This window comes from Symphalangus syndactylus, chromosome 2 (genome assembly GCF_028878055.3).
Source record: "Symphalangus syndactylus isolate Jambi chromosome 2, NHGRI_mSymSyn1-v2.1_pri, whole genome shotgun sequence".
Classification (NCBI taxonomy): Eukaryota; Metazoa; Chordata; class Mammalia; order Primates; family Hylobatidae; genus Symphalangus; species Symphalangus syndactylus.
Genome location: NC_072424.2, coordinates 66910926 through 66917414, shown reverse-complemented (window position 1 = coordinate 66917414; position 6489 = coordinate 66910926).

The following is a 6489-nucleotide window of genomic DNA, read 5'->3' as shown; positions in this document are numbered from 1 at the left end:
TTAGTTTTATATGTTACACTGATGAGACCTTAAATGTGGAATTGCATAGTGTCAGAGTTAAAACTACAGGAACACACCACCATGCCCAGCTAATTTGTTTTTATTTTTATTAGAGATGAGGTTTCGTATGTTGCCCAGACTAGGCCCTTTTCATATTTACATTAGGGAGAAAGTTTTAGTTTTGTGCCAGTGTGTCTTCAACATCTTTACATTGAGTGATTAACTTCCCTTTTATAAGAGAGAGCAGGCTTGGAGCCTATGTAGACAAAAGTAATCGACTGGAATTTCCGACATGGTTTTGTTTTCGTTATTATTATTTTGAGACACGATCTTGCTCTATTGCCCAGGCTAGAGTGCAGTGGCACGAACACAGCTCACTTCAGTCTCAACCTCCTGGACTCAAGTGATCCTCCCACCTCAGCCTCCAGAGTAGCTGGGACTACAGGCACGCTCCACCATGCCCAACTAATTTGTTTTTATTTTTACTAGAGATGAGTTATCATATGCTGCCCAGACTAGTTTTGAACTCCTGGCCTCAAGCAATCATCCTGCCTCAGCCTCCCAAAGCATTGGGATTACAGGCGTGAGCCACTGTGCCTGGTTCTCCTTCTGTCTATAAAACTTTTTTTTTTTTTTTTTGAGACAGTCTCGCTCTGTTGCCTAGGCTGGAGTGCAGTGGCACGATCTCAGCTCACTGCAAGCTCCACCTCTTGGGTTCACGAGATTCTTGTGCTCCAGCCTCCTGAGTAGCTGGGACTACAGGCACACACCACCATGCCCAGCTAATTTGTTTTTATTTTTATTAGAGATGAGGTTTCGTATGTTGCCCAGACTAGTCTCAAACTCCTGCCCTTATGCAATCCTCCTGTCTCGGCCTCCCAAAGCACTGGGATTACAGGCATGAGCAACTGTGCCTGGCTCTCCTTCTGTCTATAAAACTTTAAAAATTAATATTGGTGATAGAGCTTTCTTTTTAAATAAAAGTGAGCTAATTTAAAGTAAACATATTATGGTAAAGAAGTACATCATTGGCCGGGCGCGGTGGCTCACGCTTGTAATCCCAGCACTTTGGGAGGCCGAGGCGGGCGGATCATGAGGTCAGGAGATCGAGACCACGGTGAAACCCCATCTCTACTAAAAATGCGAAAAATTAGCCGGGCGTGGTGGCGGGCGCCTGTAGTCCCAGCTACTCGGAGAGGCTGAGGCAGGAGAATGGGGTGAACCCGGGAGGTGGAGCTTGCAGTGAGCCGAGATTGTGCCACTGCACTCCAACCTGGGTGACAGAGCGAGACTCCGTCTCAAAAAAAAAAAAAAAGAAGTACATCATTATGGCAAAAATCTCAAAGGATGGATGAAAACGACTTAAGTTTGGGAAACAATGGACTAGGTCCTTGAGAATTAAGGAGCATAACTTCTATTTTCATCTCCAGTTTCTAGCACTGTGCTTCACATATAGTAGATCAACACTAAACATATGGCAAATTAATTAGGAAGAAACACCCCCCCAAGATTTTCAATACCCAATATCATTTTAGGGAATATACAGGAAAAGTGACAGGCCTTCTTCTAAGTTGACTTTTCTGAAAAAGTTAGTTGGTCCCTCCTAGTTACATTATTATCATACAAATGACCTTTTTAAAAACATGATTTCTTATGGCTATAGCAGAAGAGATCAAATTCATAAGAGGATACAATCATAGATTCTCCAACTGATTATGTGGAATGATGATGTCTTATAAACCAAAGTACCTAGGTAATAGAAATATGTTTACAATGTTTTCTATACAAATCCCCACATCACTCTTCATGGTTTGTTTTAAGAAAGGATAGGTCATGGCAGCTGTCACTAGAGGAAAGCTAGCACCATCTGTTGGAGAGTGAGTTCACAACATAAAATGATATTCTCTGTTGACTTCATTAATCCTGACACTGTTTCTTCAAGGTACTTTTTAATCACACAAATTTCAAGACACTAATACCTGCTTAAATACAATTTAATTTTCAATTAGTTCTAGTTATTTACTATGACAATAAACAAAACTAGTTAATCTGATTAAGATATTAATCAGATGCATTGTTTAATGCAGTTAAAATATTAATCAGTCTTTTACTATTTGACTCCTTGATTAGACCTGATAATTAGCCCATTCTGAGCCATTTAAGAAATGGAAGAAAAGCTTATTCAACCACATACTCTATCAGATTGCTTTAGAATAACAAATATCATATGTATTGCTCAACATTGTAAACCTGCCTCAACTTCTTGATTATCCATGGTAATTAGGAAGAAATAGCGATAGCCTTGAATTGTGAACTTTACTAATAACCCAGAAACTGTAATTTTCTACATTCAAACTCTTCTCCCACAAATCTGATGATATTGAGAGGTTTGTGCTTCTCCTGTACCATTTAGAACAGATGCTTCTAAGAGACAAAAAGAATGTAAGAGATAGCCAGCTCAGACTGTGTGCAGGTAGGTAGAGATAAGAGGAAAGTCCTAAGTGTTTAGATTCTAAATGACAGTAAGTTATTGTTGTATCAGCAATTTCCCCACAGACAGGATTCAGGAGTAAACAACCAAACATTATAAATAAATTCACATGTGGCTCTATTTTAAACACAACATAGACTACTAATTTTAAAGACTTGTAAAATTGAAAAAAGATTCTGAATTTTTCTTGCAGTACTCTTTATGAAACCGCGATTTCAATGAAAAAGTTTAAAATTTATTTACTTTTGAAAAGTCAGGTAATGATATCTAAATGAGAAATGACACAGGTTTTCCTAAAATATTTTCAAATCAAAGTCTCTCTCAGGTGAAAAATTAAGAAGCATTAAATTGATCATAATTTTTTAAATGTATTAAATAAAAAGTAATGGAAGTAACAGTTACTTTGAAGAACAATATGTGAAACTCTCATATAAAAATGAGGCTTTTGTTATGGGAACAGTTGTCAGATTTGCCAGTGGTATACTCCTTGGTAATCCTCTGGCAATTTAAGAAAAACATTAACTTTCCTAAGCCTGGAGGGTACCATTTGGTGCCTTAAAGCAATGATTCAATAAAGCAATACTTTTGTTAAATGGCACCTAAGTTCTAGGACATGGGGTAAATATGAATATGTCTGTGAGTCCAGGGACAGGCAGGGTGTTTACTCTTGACCTAAGCCTTTTCCCTACCTCTTCAAGTACCCTAACCTGCCAAAGGGAAGACAAAATACAGCTTCATCAGTTACTCATCTCAACTGGTTTAAGGACCAGGGCAAGACACTGGCCAAGCTGACTGTAACATTCCTTAGTTGGCCGTGCCCGACAATGTTCTCTCCTTAGGCCTTCCAACCAGAAAACAGCTTTCTTACACTTTACACTAGCTGCCTCAAATCATATCTGGAAAAAAGAACATACGTTTTTATGTAATATAAATAATTATGGCTCCACAACTTATTTTATATCAATTCCAGCTACCTTTTAAGTTCAAGTTGCTAAGAGAAACTCCTTACACAGTTGAAGACCCTTTCCTCAGGTACCTCCATCAAAAGGAACAGAAAAAACACCCCCTATCCACACATGCCTGCTAAGTATTTTTGGATACTCCTATAAAAGCTTTTTTCAAACTGTAAAGAGCTTTGTGGTTTTTTTCTATATTTATAAAAAGCATTAAAAAAAATCTGACAATACTAAAAGATAAGAAGAAAGCAAGTATCAGAGTATAATACCTATACCTGGAAAAATTCTATTTATACATGAACATACAGATAAATTTATTTATCTACAGACAGGGTCTTGCTCTGTCACTCATGCTAGAATGCAGTGCACTGGCACAAACGTAGTTCACTGCAGCCTCCAACTCCTGGGCTCAAGCAATCCTCCTGCCTCAGCCACCTAAGCAGCTAGGACTACAAGCATGTGCCACCATGGTTGGCTAATTTTTTTTTTTTAATTTTCTGTAGAGATGGGGAGATTCTCTTATGTTGCCCAGCTGGTCACGAACTTCTAGCTTCAATCAATCTTCCCACCTTGGCCTCCCACAGCACCAGGATACAGGCATGAGTCACCATGCCTGGCCAATATATTTTTAACTAAATAGGTTAATCGTTTACATGTCTCATGAATTGATTTTTCTCCACTTAACAGTATGTCAGGGATGAGTAATTGTGACTACCCACCAGGTCAAGTTTCTTTTCTTTGGTCAAGTTTCTTTTATTTGCAAAGTCAATGTAGTGGGTTGAATGGTGGCCCCCAAAAATACATGTCCAAGTCCTATCTCCAGGTATGTATCCTTATCTGGAAAAAGAATCTTTGCAGGTGTAAGTGAGGACTTCAAGATGAGATCATTCTGAATTAACCAAGTGGGCCCTAAATCCAATGACAAATGTCCTTATAAGAGATAGAACAGGATAGGATAGATGGCTGATATCATTTGGCTCTGTCCCCACCCAAATTTCATCTTCAATTGTTAGCTCCCATAATTCCCACGTGTTGTGGGAGGGACCTAGAGGGAGATAACTGAATCGTGGGGGCAGTTCCCCACACTGTTCTCCTGGTAGTGAATAAGTCTCATGAGATCGGATGGTTTTATAAGGAGAAACCCCTTTCGCTTGGCTCTCATTCTCTGTCTGCCGCCATGTAAGATGTGCCTTTTGCCCTACACCATGATTGTGAGGCCTCCCCAGTCTTGGGTATGTCTTTATCAGCAGTGTGAAAACGGACTAATACAGTGGCTCACACCTGTAATCTCAACTTTGGGAGGCCTAGGCAGGAGGATCACTCGAGCCTAAGAGTTTGAAATCAGCCTAGGCAACATAGACTCCATCTAAAATAAAAAGAGAGAGACAGAGGAAGAGACAGAGAAAGAGAGGAGGCCATGTGAAGACAGAGGTGGAGACTGGATCTATGTATCCACAGCCAAAAATGTGGGGCCACCAGAGACTGGAAGAAACAGAGGATTCCCCTAGAGTGCCTTCAGATACACTATGGCCCTGCGGACACCTGGATTTCAGACTTCTGGCCTCTGAACTACAAGAGAATAAATTTCTGTTGTTTCAGGCCACCAAATTTGTGGTGCTTTGTTATGGCAGCCCTAGCCAACTAACACATAGTAAGCATTCTAAGCTTTTGTATTATGAACCCAGCCTGCTCTCCAGCCTTATTTTCCAACTCTTCTCCAGCTTCATGCTTCTGTTTTACCTCGTTTACTATACTGCCTCAAAGCCTTTGCACGTGCTGTTCCACTGCACTAATCACTCTTCTCCATTCTTTACCCATCTCTTCAAGACTTGTTCAGGGAACATAAGTGACCCTCTAGCCTTGCTCACCATCCCACAATGCCTGCTCTCAGCAGCATATAGTTCTTTTCATAGCCCTGTATCATAGTTTGTATCTTTACCAGTGTGATTGTTAGTTTCTGCCTCCCTACCAAATTCTAAGCTCCAGGGGAATAGGCACGGTGCCAGACTAGCCCTGTGCCTGCAGTGCCAGAGCAATCCCTTTTGAATGAAAGAATAGCCACCGTTCCAGTACAGCTGCAGACCCAGGAACCTCCACAGCCTCTGAGAGGGCTGTGAGCTAGAAGGGTGACCACGACATGTATTCTTCAAAGCCTACCACTTCTGAGAGCGAAAAGGGGCACTCTTCACACTTAGGAGCTGCCTGGTTACAGTCCCAGCCCTGAATAACAGGCTGTGCCTACTGGCCACAGGAGCAAGGCGAAGACACGAGTCTAACTAGAAGGGGATGGGCTACAACATTTTGGGGGAATGGGGAGACGGTAATTTAAATTTTGCTTAACTGTCCCTGCATTTTAACTGTTGTCTTCTACATCGTGGATTCATTTGTACATTCGTTTGTCCCCCTTCTAGAATGTAAGCTGAGAGGGCGGGGCTTGGCCTGTTTGTTCATTGATATATCCAAACTTAAGTGCCTGGTGCATAGTAGACGCTCAATAAACATCTGAATGAATGTACTCACAGCTGAGTGTTATGCCCCAAGTGAATAAAGGATGAAGAATCATATAATACTTAAAAATCCAACAGGCCAGGCGTGGCGGCTCACACCTGTAATCCCAGCACTTTGGGAGGCCGAGGCGGGAGAGGCTTGAGCCCAGGAGTTTGAGACCACCTGGGCAACACAGCGAGACCCCGTCTCTATTAAAAAACAAATCCGAACAAAATCGAGACCTCACAGTTGGAAAGCCGAAGGCTCAAGACCAGACGGGCAGGAGGCCTACCAACTGCCAAGGTCCTGGGCTCAGGACGATGAGCCGAGGGCCGCGGCGGCTGGGCGGGGGCGCGGTTGAACGCTGCTCCCACTGCCCCCACCTCCGCCCAGCCGCAGCCCCGACACCCACTCTGGGTCCTCTAACCCCCGGCGTCCCCGCCGCGGCCTCAAGCCCCCTTTTGGCCTCCGCCCTCCTGACATACACTGGCCCTCGCCGCCCCCTCCCCAAATCCCGTCGCACTCCAGGACCCCCCATACCCGGATCCCATAGAG